Raw genomic sequence first — 25745 nt, 5'->3', positions numbered from 1 at the left:
AAATAACTGCTTCTGGTACATTTATAAGTCAACACACTCATTTATGATCATTTTCAAATAAATTCCGAAACAAATCGATTTCTATTTATTATTGTAAGTTTACTCTGACTGTATTATACAGGATATACCAATATTACGTCAAAGGGTTATTTTAAGAGATATCAAAAAGTTTTATTGACAAAAATAATATTTGTAAGGTCCATATTTTGAAAGTATTTCGCACTGTACAGAATAATGCATAACTTACAAATGAAACAAATGAGTTTGCAACTTTTTATATAAAGTTTTTTTACGTTACAAAGAGTCATTTAAGAAGTATGGACACATTTATGTAGGAGTCGCAGGTAAACCAACGATCTGTAGGAGAAAAAAATGGTATTTCACCTAACAGAGATTCATAAAATGATGCAATATTTCCGTATTATGTAAATTTCTCTTTTCTATACATAGTGGACGGAGGAGCCTTCCATATTTTATAGAAATATATTTCTATTTAAGAAAGAATGGACATAATTCGGGTATTAGGTAAATGTCATAAAATGTGTTTGCTTAGACCTAAAGCTAGTTCATTGTCAAATATTTTACAGCCGCAAGGCTCGCAAAAAAGAGCATTTGTAACTTATGGATCATTTTAATCGCACTACTGAACCCAAATACGAAAAAAAAATGTAGAAAAAACAGACTCAACTGCGGGAAATGGAATGAGTATTACAGAAGATTCACTAGCAAGTGTGACAAATCTTTTTCAACAAGACATGGCGCCGTTTAAAGAAACCTCAAAAAACTATAAAATGCATCCAACTCAATCATGTGTTATAGTTCTTCCAATATCCAGTATTTGAAATATTCCTGCTAGACAGTCTGTGATAAGCATTGGCGTGGCTTTGTGAGATTTATTTAATTCATGAATGTCTTTCAATAAATAGAAATATTGCGTTCTTTAGACCATGGGCGAATGAAGACAAAGATTTAGATATACAAACACAGCAAGTTATTTTAAATATGTTCGAATATTTGGAAAAGGAGAATAAGCAGCAATCTGATAATGGATTCATAATAAGAATTGCTGAATTAACTAGAGTAAATAAATTTATCGAATAGTCACGAAAGGGGCTGCCGTGTATCATTCACAGAACCGAAATACATGTAAAGAAAAACTGAAATCAGTTGACAAAGATACTCCAGAGTTTATACGTAGTTTATAGTTTATATACAGTTATATAAAGAGAACAAAACTGCGACATTTGAAGTAATACAGTGAAAGGTAGCAAATTATCCAGAATACAATTATACCAGTTTAGAAATATTGAGTCAAGTTTTGTCAGCATATGGTTTTAAATTCTAAAAACTGAATAAACGGATGGCAATAACCAAATCGTCAAGGATAGTTCGATGGCGACAAGATTATTTGCGTGAAATAAAAGACTATCGAAGATAAAATAGACGAATGGGGTACAAAATGGGCTCAGTTCACAAACACAAACAAAATTATTGGCAAGTATTTTTATAATCTGCAATTGATATTGGAAGAATTATACTTGATCGTGATTGTCATAGAAGAGTAACATTTTCTGAATGGACCCAATTTAATATAAATCACTAGAAGGTTTTTTTGCTTTGATGAGTCAAGTTTTCATAACGGTGCATGTTTTTCCAGCCCCAAAATTCATTTCAAAATAACAAATTTCTCTTTTATATTGTAAACGAAGATCAAACGGTGTCTTACAAACAAGTTTACAAGAGTGCATGTTTATATTTTTTCGGTTAGTGCGACAAATTAAAACTTGCAAGTACAGACTGATTTCTTCATTATTCTCAACTATGAATTATTTCTTCAGTGTTTTAGATTGTAGTTTAGTCCCAGTTAGCTATTGAGATGCAAGAACGTGCTGTTATTTATACTTTTTGAACCAAAACACCTTTTTTTGAAGTTCGTATACAAATTCGTTTTTGCAGACTTGTAAGTTTTAAAATAGTTAAAACCAAGGAACTACTACCTCGATGTACAGTGGTCTACAATGTGAGAGGATATGCATCCACCAGGAGCTTTGGGAGGATATGCATCCACCAGGAGCTTCGGTGAACTATTTTCGAAATAATGGTTCATCATGTCTTCGGGGTAATCAGAACAAGATTGAGGAATGTTTTAAGCAGATAAATCAAAAGATTTAGTACAAAAAAACATAAAGAATAATTACATGTTTACCTCTTGAGCAAGGACAAGACAAACTTTTGAGGATTATCAAGCCATATTTAATTATGTGATATGTATTAGATTAGGTTCCGTTCAAATACACTATATTTCATAAGTTTAAAACCACATTCTATTCAACATTTATATGTTTATTAAAATATGAACACAGTTCAATTCTGAATCATGTTCAATGTTGTGACGAAATTGGATTTATAAAAGTCATACACTTTAGTTGCATCGTTAACTTTTATCAGTTTTTTTTGGTTAACTTTCTTTCGATAACCTACGTATAACATCTCCTACTTGTGCAAAGCGATAAATATGCAATAAAAGTTAATTGTTTAGTTCGTTTATTAATAGCATTTGATAACTGATCTCCATGTTCTTGTCGCTGGCAAGTAAATATTCAAAATAACATTCGACATGTAAATCTTCATGTTCAAACTAAATATTTTATTTAATGCAAATAATGGAGCGATTGGAATAATCCGCTGACTATTTTATCTAAACGCACGTGTTCTAGCATTATAACCGCTGTGGCATATCAGTTTTGCTATAAGAATTCTGATTCTGATACCTTTCACAGTCCTTTAGGTAAGAATAGGTAAAGTAGAATAAAAATTTTACCACAACCCATAACGATATACTATTTAATTCTTCTAATAAATAAATGAGTGTGGTTTATAATTATAATAAATAAACAGAAAAGCCCTCGGAACAGACCTCATCCAAACGAACTTCTAAAATATGCCGGTTCCGAGCTAGAAAAACATTAAAAAATTCTCTATAACAAAATTTTAGATACATCGGAAATACCTACGGAATGACACAAAAGTAAAACTATCCCTATATTTAAGAAAGGACAGAAGACGCACCCAGACAACTACAGGAGCATAACGCTGCTGAACACAAGCATGAACACTTGAAACACAAATAACGACACCATATTCATTATTACTAAAAGAAAAATTTAATACACCAGCGTATGCCTGCCTCATCGATTTGACCAAGGCATTTGATAGGGTTCGCCTTTCAGAAATCATAAATATACTGATATCGAAAGAAAAGCAGTCCGCAGCCCATTTCTGTTAAATCTGAGGAAGTATCATCACTAAATATCGGATATCGAATGGTACATGATAAAAGAATCAGCATGGTATGCTATGCCAACGATGCAGCTATTTTCGCGGAAACGCAGGACGACCTACAGAGACAACTACACAAATTCTGCCATGTCAACCAAGCGATAAACATGACTGTATCCACAGAAAAAACGAAAGGCATAACCTTTGCTAAAGAGCCCGTAAGATGTAAGCTGGTAGTTCACGATAGAATCATCGAACATGTCTCACAATTTAAATACATGGTATGGACCTATCGAGTTATCAAGACTCAGTGAAGGACCTAAGAAGCCAGATCAACAAAACGACTGCCATATCGGTCTACTTGAGGTAGATATATGGGCGAACGAATACATGCGAAAGGATAGCAAAGTTAGGATCTATCAGGTACTTGTATCAGGCCAATTATGGTATAGAAATCAGAGAGGAAACCAACAAAACGAAAAGCCATGCTTCGGGTAGCCGAAATGAAAACGCTCAGGACTATAGTGGGAAAATCATGAGTAGATTGAATCAGGAACACTGACATCAGGGAACAATATGGGGTGTAAGATGGCGGAGAGAAAAAGATACTGGTGCGCCCAAGTGAGAAGACTGCCACGCATCGTACTTGAACGGAAACCAATAGGGAAAAGAGAACCACCTAAAGATGGATGGACAGCTGGCAGTCCACCTCGCAAAAACTGATACAGAAGAACCTGTAAAACTAACAGATCATGAGATCTTAAAAATGAATAATACAAAGAGAATATGAAGGTTTATAATTCTAAATATTACATTATATTATGGGTTCTTAAACACTGCGCGCCACTGGTGTTGCCCATATGAAAGAATCAATGCATACTCTATTTGATTTAACTTCGTATTCAATTCTATTCACACAATCGTACATATGCTGGAAGATCTTTGCTATTAAACAGAGAGCTGGATATATATTTCTCGGAATTATGGATACAATTACACACTCTTGTTAGAACAGAAGCGATATCTGAAATCGACCGTGCCGAGCTAGAGAATTAATTTTGTATGTATTAATCAATCAATTTACGTATCACTTTGCCATCATGTTACGTGTTTGCATTCCATTTATGTAATATCATATATATCTAATGTAAATACCTATGGGCTATTTAATTCAATAATGCAAAATAAATTACAGAGTTTAAATAACTAGAACATATTTATTAAATTAATTCTATAATAAATTGACATTATATGCTGAATGAATATTTAGTGAGGTTAAAGTACCACAATAAATCTCCAATGTCTCTTAAATTTACTTTAAATACGGTAGCTCACTGAAAATGTTATCTATAAAACTCAACAAGAAGACAGCCAAATAAATTTGGAAGATGAATTTGTTTCACATATCTCACTAGCGAAAATTCACGAGAATATCCAAAACAAGTGGAAAATAAAAGCTCTCGAGATCGAAAGAGGGAAGTAGCAATTTTCGTGAATTTAAAAATGGATCGTTAATAAAACGATCACGTAATGTGAAATTCTGAGAGATATCAACGTTAAAAATATACTAAAGTTTGGAAATTAAACATGATGGGATTTCCAGTCAAATTTTCAAAGAACCACATCTTCGACAAATATAATTTCAAGATCGACATCTATAAGTATAATTGCTGGAAAATTTAACAATAACAACGTGTTTGTTATTTGCCTTTCTTCCTAATGCTATCATCGTTGTTCAATTATATTAATTAGTAATCAAATGCACTAAAAATATGATATTTTTGGAAATAATCTTGATACAATTGGTCTTTAAGAATTATTTAAAAAATATATGCTGATGATATCAAAGCTGGAAAGTATATTGTGAGCACATTGAGACATGTTTTTTTTTAATTTGACGGCATATTCGGCAAATTTATGGTCACTTTCACATTTTTTCGCGTTTCCGTACATTTTCTTCAAATTTGATATATTAGTTTACATTTGTTTTGTAATATGAGACTTATTGCAAAATGGAAACTTCCAAAAAAATTCATTAGTTTCATTATCCCTACGATATTTTCAAATTGTGAGAAACAATAAAAGAGGCTTCTTATTTTCAATAGTTTTGCAAAACCGTCATTCATAATAATAGATATTTTGCATAAATATGTATGAAACAATTTGAGTGATAGAGTTTGAAATGTGATCAAAAATAGTGAAGTAGATTCAATGCTATCTGGAGCTTTCCTTGGATAGTGAATCTGTTTTTTAAACCTTGTGGTGGAGTAGTAGGCTTCTTAAAACAAATAAAAAATTATTATTTCTTCAATTTTTAGTAAAATAACAATTTACTGGATATATGCCCTACTAGCTACTATACTTTTACTTCTGTTAAACGAGGATGGTCCCAGGAGTACCTGAGAATGGTGGTAGTACACAATCTATACATCATATATTTCAAGTTTGAAGAAGCCACGTTGTTTAGTATTTGTTTGGCAGCATCAATAGTGAATGTTTTCAGTGAATTTGTAAACATGGAAAAAATTGGTCATCGTTATATATAAAAGCTTATAAATAATTTTTGAAGCTTTCCATAACTATGGATGAAACGTAAGTCCATCACTTCGAACCTCAAATAAAAGAACTATCAAAACAATGGACTGAAAGGGGAGAACCGGTTCCAAAAAAGGCGAAGACCGTTCCATCTGCAGGCAATGTCATGACGTCGGTTTTTTGGGATGCACGTGAGATAATTTTCATTGACTATCTTGAAAAAGTAAAAACTATCAACGGCGAGTATTATGCGAACTTATTGCATTGTTTCAGTGGAGAAATCAATCAAAAACTGTCGCATTTGGCTAAGAAGAAAGTGTTGTTTCATCAATACAATGCACCAGCTCACACATCCGTTATTGCAATGGCCAAAATTAATGAAATAATGCTGTTAGTAGATTCACCCAGGATAGTTTGACCAAAATATTTCTACTGATTATTATACTGTATGATAAAGTTATTTTTATGCTGTTACATACATGGTTAAAGCGGAAAAATATGAGGTGTGGGTATTAAATAACGAGACTGATGATTTAAATATTTTGAATTGCTACCTCATTCGCCAGATTTAGCCCACTTGGATTATTTCCTCCTCCAGAGAGGAAAAAATAGCTCGATGATCAAAGATTTTACAACAATGAAAAAGTAAGGTCGGCTATTTTGAGGAACTTGACGATTCTTAAAATAAAATGGGTATCGAACTTTTGAACATCGCCGAGAAAAGCTAAAAGGAGATTACATTGAAAAATAAATATATATCTTTTTCCAAAATTTTTGTGTTTCATTTGATGGGCCAGATACTTCTGGGATCATCCTCATAGGTCTCAAATTCAAAAAGTACCACATAGACGAGCATTTTGGAACAATTAAAAAAAAAATAAAAAATTTGCCGCAGATGGCTATTCGGGAGGCTTTGACAGGCAATTCTGCAAAAATTGAAGAAGGTACCTTCAAGTTCGATTAATGTAAGACCATGCTCGCATCGAGTATACCTTTAAATATATTAAATAACCCTAAGCCATCTCCCTCGAAAAGTATTGTAAAAAATAATTCTAGATGTAGGTATTTCACTAAAAAAGACTTTAGATAAATATTATATAGAATATGAAAAATAGATATTTGCGGCCGATATATAGCAAATTTTTTAAGAGGTGTTCCGTTTGAAAATAGACAAATAATGTTACTGTTAGCAGATTCACCCAGGATAGTTTGACCAAAGTATTTCTACTGAATGTTATACTGTTACATACATGATTAAAACGGAAAAATATGAGGTGTGGCTATTAAATAACGAAACTGGTGATTTAAATATTATATTGATATCCTCCATTGTTCAAAACAGTGTATCTTTTTCTGTCAGTTCCTTCAAGACATGCGCCGCTTTTTCTTTCGCAACTTCAATAGCCTAAAATATTGTTCCTTTTAATGCCAATGTGACCTTACTAAAGAGGGAGAAGTCACACGGTGCAAGATCCGGCTAATAAGGTCAAGGGTCTAACTCTTGACGGACAGTACGTAATGAGAAACCATTTTTGCACACACTTCTCGCATGTTGAAATTTTCATGTAGAATTTGCCGCACACATTCTTTATCATTTCCGAATACTCAGCCGATTGTCAGATCGAGCAAGATTACTGACTTTTTTGATAGTTTCATCCGTTTTTGGCGTGGACAGGCAACCCGAACGTGAATCACCTTCAACATCCTCTCGGCCATCTTGAAAATGTTTAAACCACTCAAAAACACGTAGATACGTCAAACATTCATTGCCATGCAGTTAGTTCAAAAATTAATTTTTAAGTTTCATGTGAAATTTCACAACAATCCGTTGCTCTATTTTTACTTCGATGATTTTATTTTTACAACAAAACAAAAAAATAGCCCCTGTATAAACGAAGGCAACGGATACACTGGTTTGTCTACAGACACGGTTGACATCGCATTTGAAAGAGTAAGCTTCAGGCGAAACAGCTGATAATGGCTAACCTTTGGCGCATGCTTGCTTTTTCTGTAGGATTACCAATCACACGTCGTATATAAAAGTATTTTATCCAATTTAATTTACTGCACTTGCTTATGGAATCACTAGGGTCGTCAAGGAAAAAAGAAATCAGTTTATGCTTTTTAATAGAGCTCTACTTTAAGGAAGCGTTTCCAGATGTCCCTTTGCCTCCAAAACTAGAAGTGACGTGGGAGGGTACGTGTCTTGAGGCGGAAAAAATTCATGTCAAATTTTATAAAAATTCAGTATAGTTGTAAGTGTACAGAAATAATATTTAATAGTACTTAATAATAAGATGTGATAGGTTTTGGTTTTTTTTATTATGCCAAAAAGGCGTGCATATATTAAGCTAGTTTACTAGCAGCTAATATTCGCTATTTGGCTAGTAGTATTGGTGTTAATTTTAGCGATCGTCAGATGCTCATGTGAAGTGTTTAGTTGTTATTGTACCTTTTAAAAATGACTAAAATGACTTTAAATCGCAGTTTTTTTAGACAAATTTAAATAAATGTATGAAATGGAACTTCTTGAGTCTGGAATTGAAATAGGAGGCGAGAAAATCTTGGTGCTCTTTTGAGGAAACTGTCAGATGAAGAACCTGCAGAATACTTCAAGTTTTTGAGAATAGATAGTTTAAAATTTGAAGAACTATCAAGTTTTTTACATTCCACTAGCGTTAATAACCTACTATGTCACTAGAGCTAGTAGTCGCGTGACTCCCTTATTTCTTAGTACTTGTATTATCATATAATTGAAAAGATTCAGCAGCGAGTAAAATGTTGGCGTGCTACTTGTCGTTATCTCTAGTGGGACGTTAGAAAGTGCGTGGAATTTCAAGTCAATAGGTTGATTAAAAGTTAGAGAAAATTTGAGACGAAAACTCCATCTAAACAGACAAAAACAAACTAACAGATTAAGTTATATAAAGTGTATTAAAATCTATATATTAAGAAGAAACATTACTTTTGTCTTTCCTTCTGCAAATTATTATTCCAATTAAAATCCCTGAATGTTTAGCCCTAAATGAAAATAAATCGTACCAACAAAATTATCGTTTCCAGAAAATTACATGGGCAGAAATTGGCATTAATAGAAAATTCGATTTTACTGTGTACTAAACACACACACCGGCAGAGTTGCGAACGCAGTGGCCTATGGAAATAATTCGATTGGCAGAAAATTGAATAAACTTGTTCAATCAATTCTGCCGGCTTTCGAGTTATTGTTTGCTTATAAATAAAGTTACAAGGGTGGATTTTGATTACAAGTAAACATTGATAAACGTTTCCACTGTTAATACATAACATACGACCTGTTTTCGGTTCTGGGACCATTCATTACACTAAAGAAATATTAAACAATTTTAATTATTTACAAAAAGTTGTGTGACCGTCTTTTCAAATCATCGGAAATTCAGTTTACATCGAAAACTATCAGAGGCAAATACATAGAGTAATAATTTTTTTATTAATAAATATATGTTTAACTGTAGGATTTTTTTATACAGCTAACAATCCAGAACAAAGCGGATGTCTATGTCCCTTGATTCGATTTTTTTGCCAATTGATATAAAATTTCAAATGTATAGACATTAATATGATCTGGAGATATTTTATACAACAATTATTGTATTATTTTTTCATCAATTATTAACTTAAATTTGATTACACAATAAACATCAAAGACGCAAAAGAATATATAATAACAAACGAAGAAGATATTATGGAAATATGGAGAAAATATTTTAGAGAAAGAGATCTTTTAGAAGGAAATAATATAAACGAGGCGAAAAATAAAGAGACTAAAGGACAAGAAGTTAAAATTAGAAAAAGCACCAGGTGGAAACCCAATAGCTTTGGTAAGAGCGGCAGAACTGAAAATAAATGGGAAAGTCGACATCATGATAAACAAAATGAATGACACAGGAGAAACGACAGAAAATTGGCAGGAATAATTACACGAATATAGAAGAAAGGGATAGAAACAGAGTAATCACTAAGTAATTACTAAGTACAATGAGCAATATATATATATACAGAAATGAAATAAAACAGAAATACAACAAAGATGAAATAATTACAAAAGGAATACAGTACGCTATACAGGAGTTAAAATTAGGGGAGGCACCAAGTGTAGACCCAATAGCTATGGTAAGAGCGGCAGAAATGGAAATAGCTGGGAAACTAAACATCATAATAAACAAAATAAATGGCACAGAAGAAACGACAGAAGATTGGCAGGAATAATTACACGAATATACAAGAAAGGGCCAATAACACAGTAATCAAATTACTAAATAAATTCAGCAAGATATATACGGGAATAAACTAAACCAGAATTACAACAAGGTATAGTAAAACTAAAGTACTAAACATGCAAACTTTATAATTAGATAAATAGCTGAAAAATCAATAAGAGAAGACGAAGAGTTTCTTAGAACTTTGAAAAGCAATAAGACAGTTTATAGCAAAAAAATACCAAAACAAATGAAAAAAGAATATATAAAAAGTACCCATATCTATAGTAATATTTGGATCAGAAGCATGGACATATACACAAAAACAAAAAATCAAAGCAAAGTACAGATTTCTAGGAGTAATTAGAGTGGTGCATTTAGACATAAGCTTTCACCCTGCATATATGAGATTATTGCCATTAGGCACTAACAATATAATGTCTTAGTTTTACCTTGGTATATTTTGAAAAACATCTTGAGTTACCATTTGATTTTTCCCCATTGCCAGGTCATTCCAGGAGACCATTCTTGACATCAAGATATGTAGGATCATATTTCTGTTGAAGATAATAACTTCGATTTGAGAAATATGTGCCGCGGAACAGTTATTTCCCTCCAACGGAGTTGAGGATTTTAAAAATTATTTCTTTGCATTTATAAAGGAAGTTTTTTAGAAAGATAATTGGTATATTGCCAAATCCGGGACTTTCTTTCCGAGGTGTTCATAAATATTAAATCTGTCATATTAAATTTCTTTCTCATTATTAGGATTTTCAAGTTTAATTCATATTTTATGGGGGTTTGTTCAACGCAAAAGTGAAGTGCTTTTGATTTGCTTGGATAATAAATGCAGTTTTTATCGAACGTAATGAATTTATCAAAACGAATATCATTATTCCTAGGTCGTTTTGATATAATACTTCGTATCAGGTAGAGTATCGTTAGGATTTGAAAGTTATTTGCGTCGTTTCTCATCTACGCTACAATTTTCCGTATCGATAAAATATATTTATGTCTAAATTGAATTTGTACAAATCGATGAGTTACTGTTATTGTGATGGAAATTAAATTGCAAAGTAAATTATTATTTCCGATACGCCAGGTAATAACTGTTTTATAGGTATAGATTTCGGAAATGATGGTTTTTTTATTTTTCTCGTTTAGTGTAATTGAAACTGAAAAATTAAAAGTATTTCCCAATTTAAATTAATTTATTGATTGAAAAAAATTAAAAAAACGCTTTTGGCATATATCTAAGTGACAAATAATCCTTGGCATAAGAATAAAATTACGAGGGGTGCTTTCTATGACATTTTTAAATTAACAACTCGTTTTGTACCCAAAAGAACGGAGTACCCCAGTTTGGGGACTGTGCGTATAATTTTTTTTGATAAATGAAAATTATTCACTAAGTAGTACTTCGTTTTTCATTAATCATTCCTTTCTCAATCCTTAATAAGCTGGAAATGGCTCTCTACGTTAAAAGGTGATGGTTTTCAGTGGGTTTCATATGTAGGTGTGTATTTGTCTCGATAACTTAACTGGTGAAGCTTGAAGCGCGTAAACTAACCTAACCTAACCTAATCTGGGTTTGATTCCTATTACGGGTCGTCAAAATTATTTGCGTTTATGTTGGAGCTGCGATATTAGATAAGAGCAGTGATGAGAGCAGCGGCAAGAGCTGCGCAAAATTCCTTTCTATGATATGCCGTTTATAGTGAAGTTTCGACAATAGCGACGATCTCTGCCTTTAAGTATACGTGAAGCCATTTAGAGATTGATCAAACCCATCGATTGAAAATATTTTTTTTAAAATGAGTGATTATGAAGGAGGAATACTTTTAGATTCAAGTGCTGTTAAATATTCTTAAAACAGCATAAAAAACGCAAATTCTCTGCACACCCTATAGATACAAGAAGGTACATGTTTGGATAATTTCATCATAGAGTTGAGTTGAAAAAAAGAAGAGGAATTGCGATAGTAGATTAATTCTATCCAAACGACAAACCTTTCATGGTGATTTATATTTAACTGATTTAACTATCGATATTAATGGCGACCACATTTGATATAAAAGTAAAGAAAATAGACAAAACAATTTGCGCTGCTTTTATTGTTGCTTGGCTACCAAGCATGTCTCAACGCGTCGCTCTATGATAAACACCTGCATATAAAATAATGAAATAATTTTCTTTGCTTCACTAGTATCGTCGCTCTTATCGTTTATCGCAACATCATAAACACAGTCACAGCCACTTAAAATGACTCACTAAGTAGGTCTTCCTTTTCCTTTATTCTTTATTTCTCCATTTACCAACTCCCTTAAAATGGTGATATAGAAATTCATGTATCCATGTCACTCGATGTTAGTTATCATATCATATCATAGAAATACTTTTACAATATAATTATAACAATTAGTTTTCTCATCCGTAATATCATTCTTTTGTCAAGAAACATTTTTTACTTTTAATTTATTAATTGCTAAGAGCGTGTTTAGTTAATATAAACTTTATAATATGTACAGATGTGTTGATGTTCACCCATAAGCTCTATCTTTCTTACTCTCATGCAAAAGATACAAAAAGAGAATTCTAGCAAATCTAATCAGGATAATCAGATATTTTGATCGATTTTTTTGCATTGTCGTCAGTTTTTGATAAGTGTGCCAAGTTTAAATTAAATTTGATGGCTCAAAGTAGAGCAAAATTGAGTCCAAAACGTCAGTTACAAACATAAAGATGAAATAGTGTATTATAGACTTCAATCTAGGGTATAAAAATTTAGGTAAAATCTGTAGTTAGAAACTCTGGTCTGTATTAGCGACTTTAGAAAGACGATAAGAATTCACAGTTGAATGTTTGGTTATTCAGACCAATATCGTGCTCAATTTTATTATAAAGTTCTAATATGGTTGGATCTATAAACGAAGAGGAGAATTGCAGAACACTAACAATATTCGTACGATACTTGGTTGACTCTTTGCATATTGTAGGTATTCATTTAGTCTTATCATATCAGGAAGCTATTTATCTATTTGGATTAATTCCAGAAGCATATTGCATGGAATAAGGGAAAATTGGGAAATAATTGCGTGAGGGAAAAAAACGTAAGCTAATCTGAACATGGGAAATAGAAGAGTTGTTTCCGTTTCAATCCACAACTTTGCCGACAAATATTCACTATTTCTAGTTTTTTTTTTTTTTTTTTTTTAACAAAAACCGTATCACTGACATCATCTACTGGTGGTAATTTAAATCTGAATATCGAAAAACTGAGATACTGAGAGGCTGATACTCCTCGGTCTTCCTTTCTTGTTTTTGATAGTTCGTACTTCATGTATGTTCCGCATGAAAGGCTTTTCTTCTATTCTCATAACATAGTCTTAGTTGTCTTTTCTCGATTTTGTTTTGAATTGGTTCTAATTTCAATTTTGTCATATAATGTTATTTCTTAGTTTATCGTAACTTCTTTTATCCTCTATTTTCCTGTACTCTGTATTTTTCATTTTTGTTTCTGACTAATTATAAATGTATCTGATCTGAATGTTAATACGAATATAGCAATTTATTTATAGATAAATAAGAACAGAACTAAACATTTGGATTTTTAAATTTGTTCTTTTCAAATGTAATAAATATCATTTCTAACATTCTCTATAATAATAAAGTTTGCTACTGAAATGAAATGTATATATCAGATTCAACTGAATGCGGTTTTAATAGATATGTAAGTTGCTTTGATCCCCTTTAAAATAGCCGCTTTGTGAGGACAATGGAAAACCACGGAAAATCGGGAAACGTCTGTCTTTTGCTTGTGTTTCCTATCTTCTTATTGGTAGTGCCGTTTCAAACCACAAGAACTGTCTCGAAAGTAGAGATCTATTCAATTTTAGCCAGTCTGAGGCAGTTTTGAATATATAAAGGTATTGTGCAACGGACAGATCTAGCGGTGATTTCAGAAATCACTAGCGTACTAGTAAGAAATTGGTGTGTTTTTTAACAATATTTCACAATTAGGTAACGTTTCAGGTATTGAAATGTGGGTTTGATTAACAGATGCAACTATGCTACGTAGCAGGCGTTAAATTCAAGTACTAGATCAAAAAGCAATGGTTAGATTCTAATCAAATTTAATAATATAGAAATAATCAATAAATTTGTACGTTGGTTTCTATATGGAAGATCGCAGCCTTCCCAAAATCTATTCACTGCATACGACGTAGATGATTTCGAAAGTTTGAAACAACATAACAAAACTAATCATCGAAAATGACCGGGCTATAAGGATGAGAAAAACCACATCTAGCTAGCAGCAATCTTTGGTGAAAAGGCTCTCAGTGGCAATACCTGAAGAATAATATATTTTTCAATTTATTTTTCAAAACAAGAATGAGCAAATTTACGAGGCCTCAATTCTACCTCATTACCCTCCAAGTGGAAATGGGAAGTATTTACAATTCAAGTTTGACTGAAAGTAACGATAGAGAATTTGACGAAAAGGAAAAGCTAAGACCACGTACACCAGATCAGAACCGTTCTATTTTCTAAGGGTTAATCAATTGAAAATATCTCTGTTTACAACGTTCTCCGAAGTCTTCCGATTTCTAACCATCATCTATCTCTATCCTGTACAAAGTCTTCTATTAGTTCTCTCTCCCGAATTTCCTTATCCAAGCCCTCTCCCCAAGTTATTCATTGTCTTCCTCTTTCACCTTGTAGTGTTCACTTTAAGACCTGTTTAAGTATTTTGTCGTCTTACATTCTTTGTACATTGCTAACCAAATTAGTTGTTTGCTTTTGATGTGTGACTCCCATTATCTCCCTTATTCTGTCTCATTTGGATTTGTCAGCTGCTCTTTTTCCGTAGTTCTTGGATCTGCCACACTTTGATACCAACCATATGTTGCAATGCTTTTAAGAATCGTTGTTTGTTGGCTTTTGATATTGTTTGGTCCCAAAATATTCCTTTCATCATAGATATCTTTGATTGCTTTGTCAAATGTTCCGTTTTGGGTTATTTTCATTCCGTCCTCCAGGCCGATGTCTTGTGCTGTTGTTCCGATGCACATACATTCAGTTTTTTTACGTTTCCATTTCTTGTACTCTTCCATGAATTTTCTGTGACATTACTATTTGATCGTCTCTAACGGCGAGAAGATATACCATTGTTTGAGACCTTTGGCAGAAAGCACATTAGATAAATCCCAGTTTGGTTTAATTTTTGTATGTTCTTTGGAATTAGCCCATTATTGATGTTTGTTTATTCTAGCGTTCTCGCACACGTACACTGTCATATGCCTTCTGCAGATTTACATATGATAGATGGATTTCTCAAATAATGTTCTGAAGTTGTAGTATACTAGTTGTAGGGATCTTCTTAGATAGAAATGCTTGGGTGAACCTCTTTTTTTTTCATCTTATCTGAAGAGCTCTAATTGTTAATTATTAGCGATCAATGCATAGGATCGTTGTCATTAAAAATCAGTAATCAAAAAGTGAAAAATGAGAACAATATATAAAAAAATGGTCAATCAAAATAATCATATTCTCAATTTTGATAGGTTTTAATACTAGTTAAGCAAATCAACATATAAAAAAATTTGAATATTCAAATGAATAATATTGTTGATAATATCAATAATAATACAATACAATATCAATAAAAAAACAAACTGTGACTATTTAAATTCCTGACCTAACCGTTTGACCTAGGAAACGAAAGCAAGTGTCGATCGAGATTATATTTCATACAGAACTAGTTATTTTTAGAGGTCAATGTCACGGCAAGACTTAATTTTATTTATCTCGATATTTATGTATATATTATCTAACTTGGCATGAGAGCAGGTGGGCCAACGCATACAGATAGCTTACTCTAATCCAATTATTTGGACATTGGTGTACACTCGGGAGAAATACAGGACAATTTAAAATTTACTTTTGTACTATTTATAATATTAATTATGATATTAACATGGTGGTTTTGTAGATAGTAAATGTAATCTTACGTTGATAAGCTGTTTTTATTTCTTGTTAAGTTGTTAACCTAATGATAGTTCATTTGAAAATGAATTTTTATGACACAGGAGGTAAATAAACCTCAATATAACATGATAAATCAGTGACGGAGAATTTATATCATGTAATGTATAATTTGTTACAGAATACTAAGATATTTGTAGTCATTTAAATCAACAAAAAAGTATTCCCAAAATTTGTTCTCGGCAGAAACTATATGCAGATTAATTTCAGTTAGGATTTACATTTATTTTCGTATAGTCTCAGTTGAATAAATTGGAATTTCTGGAAACGTTGGCGATATTCATACTGAATATACTGTTTACACCACCACTACTCCAACACTCACAATTACACTGACCGACGCGCGTTTCGATAACCAAGTTATCGTCTTCAGAGACTGAAGATGAACTATTAGATGGTATTAGTTAGTTTTGTAATTTAGACTATAAAAGAGCGATGCTAATCAATTAGATGTCTAATTATAACATTTAAATAGTTATATAATATTTTAATAATCCCTCAAATAAGAGTAAACTGATTAATAGAATGTATCGTTTCAAGCTTCAAGCGTGAGGTGCTTGATGTCCATTGCTGTAAATATTTTATATTGATAGTGGGGCCACCAATAAATAACGTCACACAAATTTTAGGATATTTTAACCCCTTCCTCCGTCCTTACACAGGCTGTTACATTTTCAGAACCCCCTCACTCCAAATATGACATCATATATTTTTCAAGATTATGTATTTATTTAAAAATAATCAAAAGAAAACAGTTTTTTTTTATTACTTTTATTTTATAATCTTTGATAAAATCAACATTAATTCAAATATTTTAGATATCGGAGCGAACAAACTATTAATGAGGAAGCAATAATGACTAATTATATTAATTAAAGATACAAATCCTAATTATCTTGTGTCCATTGATTTTGGACCAACTCCTTTATATTAGCTATGGCTGGTTAATCAGGCACTTCATTTTCGTTCTGAATTTGAACATCAGGAACATCTTTAGGGTCTTCGTCGTTTCCTTCCATCCATAAAGCATCGTCATAATTCATTAAACAAAGTAAATTAGAGTCTCACTTGCATTACAACACCTCTCTAGATGTAAACCGTTGTTGCTCGTGAGAAAATCTCATATCGAGAGTGCTAAATTACTAATAAATATATATGAAGTTTTTTTATCACGTGTTAATTTCGCCTTTGGGTTTTGAATTGTAGCATGTGATGTCACATCTGACATAATTCATACTGATATAAGTAGAATTTTCCTAACACACCCAGTGTTAGGAAAATCACTTGCTAGTTTTTCCTTTAAAGTGGGAAACTTATCCAAGAAGTGGGTAAATTGCGCGCCTTCTATATTCCTTGGATAGAAACAGTGGTTATTAAGCTCCGGTTCTGAAAATACCGTGTTTTTCATTCTAAGCAATGTGAATATCTAAACACTCTTGCAAATCGCATATCCTGATCATACTAATTCGGATTATGGCACGAATTTATGAAAACTCGCCATTTTTAACTGTTCAAAAATCGACATACATACATACTAAGCTAATATACTCGTAAGTATGATAAAAATTATTGTAGATGACGGACTTATGGACTTTTGAACCATGAAAGTATGAAATTATTCACAATAGCAGTAGAAAACGTCAAAATTTCATTAGAAGTGGCAAATTGTGGAGAACTTACATGAATTAGACTTTTGCTTAGGATAGGTTAGGCTCGTATAAAGATATGACATTATTTTTCTGATAAGGCAATATTTAAGGGAGATAGGAAAACTCAGAAAAGAAGACCAACATATATTTATCTGGACGAATGAATATTTTGTTAAAAATTTGACAGAATTAAATGAGATAAGAATGTATCAATATTCACTTATTTTTGCTCTACAATCCATTTCCAAACAAATTTTTGTAAAGCTATACCTGAAAACAACATGGCACCAAATCAAATTTAACACGTTGGACCGTAACCAAAATTGATAAATTTTCCCCTGAGCCTAGAATTTTTGTGTTTTTACACTCCATATGGGGTGTGGATCCAAGGAAAAATGAAAGAAAAATATATTTGAAAGAAAAATTACGAGAAAATTATATTCTTTATGTGGAATCCACAGGCTCCTTCTGGGCCTGAGGTAAAGTTTAGCGCTAAAACTTCCTCCAAGGTCCAGAAAGGTCTTATGAACCGTACACAGAAAACATCATTTTTGTACTTTCTATTCGAAATAAATCTTTCCATTATATTTTTTTGAAGGTACACCCTTGTTGCAGAATGGAAAAACAAAGTTTTGTTTGCTTTTTTATCCTTTGAACGATGATTTATACTTTTATGTAAAGTGTACAAAAATGTACAATATGTTTTGAAAAATATTATATAAGATCTGGTAATGTGAAGATAGCACAAATCAAAAGTTTTAATCAAATATTATTTGAATTATGAAAACATATGAAAATTAAGATTTTTTGAAAAAATCAACTGGACCAAGTGAAGGATAAAGTTTCAAGGACCCAGGACGGTCTAATTAAACTTAAAACATTTAAATACGTTCCCTTGGTAGACTTGGAATAAAATACGTTGTGCGGTCCATAGGACCGCTCTGAGCTATGGGGAGAGTTCAATTGCGGGCCTATGAACCGCACCGGGACTCAACGTGTTGTTGTAGATATTTCCGAAGAATAAAAACAAATCCCTGATGATAATGAGTTAGAAACAGAAACAAGTGAAAATGAGTATGAAGAACACCTAAACTGAGTGAAACACGAAATAAAAATATAGAAATGAAGGATCTTGGGTGTTTTAAAAATGAAGTTAATATGAAGGCAAATAAGTTATTATAGACAACACTATTAATGTCAATAAAGAAGAGAGATAAAGCCTTTGAAAAAGAGAACTCAAATTCTCATTCTATATTCGATATTTATTAACATTGTTTTGTATAATCGCCTACACGCCACTGACTGTTATCAAATTGGCAATATGTAAATTATTATTATTCTCTTGTAAACAATTATATTTATCTTCTGTAGATAAGATATTGTATAACAAACATATATTCCGATACGTTACTAATATTTGTTTCTAGGCCTGTGTTTTATAGCTAAACGTTGACAAAAAGCTAATAGGACCATACAATGATTAAAAAAAAAGGTTTTAGGGGAGTAGAATAGAATTGAAAGGAAACAAATCAAAAGAAATAATATAGAGAGAAAATAGCCCAAGAAGACTTAGAACAAAAATATGATTTTCAGTCGAAACATATATTTTTATAAATACCAAAGGTCGAATATTATTATTATGAATTGGAAATGCCAAAAAAATTATTATTCTTAGAATTTTATCACATAAAATAATAATTTAATATCTCATTTATTAATAAAGAGATGATTGTTTCTTTAGTGAGTAACTATCAACATACATCAGTCTATTTTTGTTTTTAATGGAAGTTAATTAGTCCGGGAGCGGTCAATGCTGCCGTGTGCAATCATAGGGCCAAGGATAAAATATTTGTAATTCTTATGTATGTTGAGCCCCTGAATCCAAATATGCCCGAATTTTTGCGAAAACTAGTACGTTTTGTCGAAAAATCGACGATTTTTACTTTCGATGTTAATAACTTTAAAACCAACACTTTTTAAAATTGAAAAATCGTACTTGTCCTTTGAACCTTACTCCGGCGTTTGGCACTTATCGCGATTAACATTAAAGCGCTTCCCCAACGCTACAGCGCGTGGCGAGAAGCCTCGATCACCGTGCTCCGAACACTGATTGCTCTATTCCGGCGCACATTTTATGTCGCCAATTAAAAAAATATCAACAACAAAACTTTGGCATTAACATTAACAATATTATTCCATTCCAAGTATTTGGAGGATATTTAAGGAGAAATAGCTACATCCTTATCATGACAGACAAGGCCAAGAGCTCTTGCCAGATGATCTACTGGTTAGAGTGGATTTTTGTCAAATATTACAAGAAAGGATAGCCTTCTATCCAAATTTTTAAAAATGTATCTATTATCAATGGAGCACTATGGAGCTCCACCGCACTTTGATAGACGGTGTTATATTTGGTTGAGTACCCATTTTTCAAATGGATGGATTGGTAGATGTGCAGAAGCTCCGATTTATTATCATTCTTTGTCATGCGATTTTAATCCCTTGCATTATACAGTTTGGTCGTATCTTAAAGAAAAAGTTTATGTTACAGAGGTAAATTCACCTCAAAAATTGGAAGACACAATTCAACGTCACTTTAATGACCTCATAGTTGATTCCCAACCGTTTAGAAGATTAATGGATTCTTTACAAAAAATTTTATGTTACTAGCCTTTCTTTCAAATTTTCATTTTGTGATTTGTTGTTAAATTAATACATTTATCATTACTTCATACCAGCATCGGTTATTACTTCATAATTTTTAAATCAAAATATTCCGGAAACGGTACACAGTATTGAGTTTTATCAAAAGTGCCTTTTTGGTGTAAAATTAAATGATGTTTAAGATCACTTGAAATATTGTTTAATAAATCAAATATTGAAAAACTTATGTTCAATACTACTTGGTACGAACCGTGTAACTAGCACCCTCTATGAGAGTCAGACATAAAAACAAATTCATTGGCTGTATCAGCTTCCAAAACATATTGTATAATTTTTTTTCTTCAACGCCCTTTATCTTGTTTTACTGAGGAATTCCCAAATATTTTTCAGTTTTCTATCTATCCTAGAGACGGTATCACCTTTTTTTAAACACCCGTAAAGTAGAGAACCGGGAAAAACGATAGACTGTCGACTGAAGTATGAATTTAGAATCATAATAACTGAGCTACGAATAGCACACAATTTAAGTGCTTTTTAATCCCTCATGAGCCCGCTTGTCTACATCACATGCACTAAACGTTGCCTTAGGGATTACAAGGTGCATTTCGGTATAGTATTTCAAGAGCCGCCGCCTTGAAAGTTGTATAACTAGTTAAACCCTGAGTGTACTCCACTGTTTAACACTATGGAAGCAATTTGCGATGATATTATCATATAAGGATCAGAAAAACGTGGCACTATCAGTTACGTTGATCTTTTTATTCTTATAACCTAGTCATAAATTTACCAGGCCAGTCATAAAAGTTTGATTATAAATTATGTCATTACTGAATTGTAATTAGGTTTTCAAAAGCCGTACTTTACGAGGAGGTGTCTAAAATAAATAGGCAACCGTTGAGACGCGGAAGTAAAAGGTTATGTCATACTGAATTTACTTTGTCGACTGATTTTGTTGTTAAACTTTTGAAAGACAAACAAAACACCTTTGAAGTGTCTTGTTTTAACTTTTTAACTTTTTTGGTGGTTTAGAAAGAGAGTCGACATGGCATGGATTCAATCTTCTAAAACCAATGACAAAATGCAAAAGTTTGAACATTCAGATTTTCGAATGACAATAACTATGATTCCAGGCACCAAATTTCAAGAGGAGTTTAGTGTAACACATGTTCTATCACACAGCTACTCGATTAATTTAGTTTTTGGCTCCTGTGGGTGTGGCTCCTCAATTTTTTTATTCGTGTAACTTTTTCCAAAATTGAAAATGGGAAGAGTTGAGTGGACGGTTTTTATAAGAAAGTTGTTGATAGCGACAGCCGAATTTGGTCTCAAAATTTATTATTCAGTTTGTTTTCAGTGCTCTATTTTGTTAAGTCACTCCAATTTTAATAAAATTTTACAATCAAATAAAATTTAGTAAGAAGGGCTTTTTATTTGGGTTAGCAGTCGAGATATCAGGGAAATTTTGACTTCTTCTTTCTTGCTATCAACATATGCTCCTGAAAATCGCAATTTAAATATATGAGAAGTCGATGAAAACAATGGTGGACTATTTTTCTGATTTCACTACATATTTTTTTCCAAAATACAAATTTACCCGCTTACTAATTATATAAAATAGATTCGCGGAGCATTAAGGTAGACCTTCTAGAGCACAAGGTTCCAAATTATAGAAATAGTTAACAAAATAAAGTATTCATAAACCTGTGTGATATAAAAAATGTTCACAAGTTAGCGATACTCATAGAAAAACTTCGCAAGTTTTATTGTATGAACTAAAATTTAGTTATTTTAAAATTAGTTCACAATGCTTGGGGTCGTTTTATTTTGTTATAAATTATATGAAATATGAGTTCCTGGACGGGTCTACTACCTCAAATGGATGCACATTCATTTTCTAATCTTGGTATAATATGCACAGAAGGTAGAAAGGGATTTATGTGCGGTGCGGCTGAGCCACTTAGAGGGAGGTAAACATTTAGTTTTCCTTAGAAACCGGCATTACGTTGTAATGGAAACTAATAAACATTTAACGATGAAAGGAAATCTAGTCATAAATATCGATGGTAGCACGTACTGAATAATCTAGATAATCTATTGATCGTTGTCGAAAATAGAGATTCATATTTATGCAAAGAAAGAAGAAATAAATTATTATTTGAAAAACTATATAACATCAAACTTATGTTAGAATAGAAATGATTAAATGGTCATAAGATACATTGTACAAGTAATCTTCCACGGTACAGAAGACCAAATTCAGGTATACATTCATTGTAGAGTGTCGAAGTTTAAGATACAATTCAGTTTCAGCTCTATGAGGATATATTGATATCTAGTTAACCTAGACCAGTTTCAACAAAATCTTGTGTTACCATAGCAACGAACAGTAACTTATTAAAAGTGTCAGTGTAAAGTTTGACGTCAAAAAACTAAACCAGAGTTACGCAATAAATTAAGTATTGAGTCATAATCAAGTACCTGTACTTAAAAGGGTTAAGAGGTAAGCAGATTTACGAATATATGGTTAATACCCTTAATGATTAATGACCTTAGTATGCAACCGAGAAAAATTGCTGCAAAATGGATACCCAAATGTTTGAATGTTGACCAAAAGCGTGCAAGGGTAGAAGCATCGCGTTCGATCTGTGCTCGATTTGAAAACGACGTAGACTTCTTAAACCGAATTGTTATTATGTATGAGACTTGGGTACATTTCTACGATCCAGAAACAAAGCAACAATCGATGGAATGGCGACACTCTGGTTCTCCAAAACCTAAAAAGTTTCGTGTCCAAAAATCTGCTGGAAAAGTTCTTGCTTCAGTTTTTTGGGATTGCCACGGAGTAATCATGATTTATTTTTTGGATAAGGGTAGAACAATAACAGAACATTATTATTCGACATTACTGACCACTCTACGGGAAAAAAATTAAAGAGAAAAGTCGCGGAAAGCTATCCAAAGGTGTTTTGTATTTGTAGGACAACGCTCCTGTACACAACTCTCATGTTGCCATGCAACAAATTCGTGATTTAGGCTTTGAATTACTAAAACACCCTCCTTATTCACCAGATTTGGCTCCGTCAGAATATCATCTCTTTCCTCAACTGGAAAAAAGTTTAATAGGTCGTTAATTTTCTTCCAACGAGGAGGTAATTTTTATTGTAGAAACATCATGAATTACTGCTGAAAAGTGAATCTGTTGTCCTCCGTGAAGCATCGAAGTTCTCTCAATAATGATATTTCCAAAGATATCATTTAATTATCTTCACTGAGTAACTAGACCTAATTCCAACGCACATTGCAGTAACAAAAATACCAAAGACATACCAACGCGCCCACGATCGGGATGATTATAGTCAGATTTAAAAAAGGTACAACCACAAACTTGAGGAATTGGAACTGGAGCTCCGATAATGATTAGAGTTGATATACAAGTAAATTCTAAAAGAGCTTCTCCTTACTTCTGGATGACGAAAATAGTTTGAAAGACGAATTATTTCACTCAATCTGAAATCATATCTTAACTTGACACACAGATACCTCTCAAATCGCAAGAGGAATAGAGATATGGATTTAAAGGATAAGAAACAAAGACTCCGAATCAATGGGAACCAAGCGGGAGCTCTAGCGATTGAAATTCAATTGAGACAGTAGCTGCCGAAAAGAAATAAGCAATCTTCTTCGTCAATTGAGCAGCTATAAAAGTTATTAAGTTCATAAGAATGAAGTCGAAGTATAATATGAAATGTACAAAAAAACACATTTTTTAATATAGGTATCAACACGCGGAGGTATATACGGAAACGAAAACACAAATAATATGGTGAAAAAGAGTATTCCCTTCATAGGACATGTACTATCCTGTTTTGTATGGGGAACCCACTTCAAAGCAGATTTGAAGAAAATAGTAACCCCAAAAAACAATCGAATGGGTGTCTATATCTGGTTTTAGACACTTGAAACTGTTTTTCGCAAACTATGACGGTGAAAGGTCATACCGAAACACATAATATCTTCATGCACCAAGATAACATTCATCCGTGGTCTGTTATTTGCTTTGAGTGAGATCTAAAGTGGAAAACTAATCTCCCAGAAAAGATCTGTTCACGTACTTTGTAAACTATTTTGAATTTTGTCTAATGAATTTGTATTTTTTTATTCTTTGATTGAATTGATGCAACCCCTAGCAAAGTTTTTCGTTACAAATTATGAGGAAAACATAAATCACAAATTGTTAATGAAATTATTGAAAATTTTATTACTTACGCCTATAAAATGCAATAAAACAGCTAAGATACTTCAATCAATAAAAACATCATGTCTCATTAAATTAATTAGTTAGTAGTTACATTAGAAAATAAAAAAAAATAATTTACAAGTTTTGTTATTTTAAGGTCAACTATTTTGACATTTTACGACGACACCAGAATTTCGATGATTTCATTCTCGCCTTCTAAATTCTTTAATTTATATAATTTCTACGTTATGCTCTCGGATGTTGTTTAATCCATGTGGGCGAGATAGCATAAGTCAATAGTGGATGATATAATAACGTGAGTCAATTTTTTTCAACGAGCTATTGACAATAACCGACACTGAACTGGTTTTACTCATTGTGATCTTTCACACAGTTAACAATGTAATTCCACTTGGAAGTTTTTATATCAGATACGGGTCTTTTAATGAATAACAGCAGACAAATGCACTAGAATTAGACGGGAACTATTTTATGCTTTTTTAAGTGGACACTCTTCATTTTTTATTGAATTTATATTGGAAATGTTAGAGATTTCGCATTAAGATTAGCGTATAATTTTTAAATTGCATCATAATTAATTTATAAAGCGTTAAAGTAGTTAATTTATGTGTGTCTTGCAAAACCGATCTAAAATGAACCATCTAAGAAATATTAAAATATTATTAGGATTGTTATGAGTTTAGGTTCTTTCCTGTCAAAAGCTTACAATTTATTATTTTTTATATAACAGTAATCAATAACGTCGGTTGAGTATGGAATAATTGTTTTAATGAATTTTCTCTTATTAGTATTGACAATAAGCAAGAAAAAAAAAACAAATAGGAGCTTACGTTGTATGATCTTGATATAGTGAAAGTGTTGATTCGTATCATACTCGGAGGAAGAGCAATTGATGACGTTAATAATTAGTTAATCACAAATATTGCCAATATTCTGCATAAACTATTCTTCTTTAATGATATGCTCGTTGCATTTCTGTCAGTTGTCGCTTTTCATGTAACATACGGTTCGTTGAAACAATAGTTTGACGTCATTTGATTTCAAATATATATCCTTTCATTTGCGGCCATATTAGTT

At 32.2% G+C, this 25745-nt stretch overlaps 1 protein-coding gene across 1 annotated transcript in view; it reads right to left on the bottom strand.

Moving 5' to 3' along the window:
• Positions 1–25745, bottom strand: part of LOC130444761 (Krueppel-like factor 6) — a 517560-nt gene that overhangs the window by 96814 nt on the left and 395001 nt on the right. The gene's annotated exons all lie outside the window — the stretch shown is intronic.

The sequence above is a fragment of the Diorhabda sublineata genome, chromosome 5 (assembly GCF_026230105.1).
Source record: "Diorhabda sublineata isolate icDioSubl1.1 chromosome 5, icDioSubl1.1, whole genome shotgun sequence".
Taxonomy (NCBI): domain Eukaryota; kingdom Metazoa; phylum Arthropoda; class Insecta; order Coleoptera; family Chrysomelidae; genus Diorhabda; species Diorhabda sublineata.
This window is presented reverse-complemented; position numbering and strand designations above follow the sequence as displayed.